An 800-nucleotide genomic window follows, 5' to 3' on the forward strand; every position below is an offset into this window, starting at 1 on the left:
AAATTGAGTACTATGAAACAGATAAACAGTTTTTTCTGGATTTTATCACAGCACAGTGTTAGCGATACAGGGAAGGTCATCGAGCGAAAACATCACCTCCGTTTCTCTCTCCTCATATGATCCTTCTCCGGTTGAAAATTTGTGCTAATCAGTTGATAATTGAGGTATATCCCCCGGCTACGAATCATTATCCGAACACAGAGCGATCTTCTCCAATAAATTCTGTTTTGATCAACGACTTTTTTCCCACAGGCTGATGTCAGCATCTCAAACAGCCGGTGCACCGCCTCCTCCCCTCCGCCTCATTTGTTGTGTCAGAGCGCACAAGGCTATGGGCCAAGTGCTGGAAACTGGGATGCTGAGCCTCTTTCCGTGTTGTAAAAGCACGATAATTCAATCATTTTGGAGGAGAAAGAACGCCAGTGGAAAAAGAAATCCAGAAGCTGTGTCATTAAGAAACGATGCAAGCCCCCCTACAAGTATCCCTGGTGGTCTAGTGGTTAGGATTCGGCGCTCTCACCGCCGCGGCCCGGGTTCGATTCCCGGTCAGGGAACCAAGCTTTATTGTTCCTGATGGTGGCAACAGCAAAAGCAGCACAGCTCTGACCAGATTCCTTTCAATGTCTCAGATCAGTTCATGTCGGCGAGAACATCAGAGTCCATGTTCCAGCTTCTTAAAGAGGGGAAAGGTGCCTTAACTGTCACTGCTCAGTCGGACTATTCACCTTTGTGTTGTGTTGTTAACAGGGACATTAGCAGTAACATTCACAAGATGAACAACCAGCAACGATAATAACCAT

The 800-nt window shown here is 46.4% G+C and overlaps 1 non-coding gene across 1 annotated transcript; it reads left to right on the forward strand.

Moving 5' to 3' along the window:
• The first annotated feature begins 482 nt into the window (after positions 1-482).
• Positions 483-554, forward strand: trnae-cuc. Its single transcript has one exon. It is a non-coding gene; the product is annotated as a tRNA-Glu (tRNA).
• The last annotated feature ends 246 nt before the right edge of the window (positions 555-800 follow it).

Source organism: Rhincodon typus, unplaced genomic scaffold (assembly GCF_021869965.1).
Source record: "Rhincodon typus isolate 14 unplaced genomic scaffold, sRhiTyp1.1 hic_rhity00010006, whole genome shotgun sequence".
Classification (NCBI taxonomy): domain Eukaryota; kingdom Metazoa; phylum Chordata; class Chondrichthyes; order Orectolobiformes; family Rhincodontidae; genus Rhincodon; species Rhincodon typus.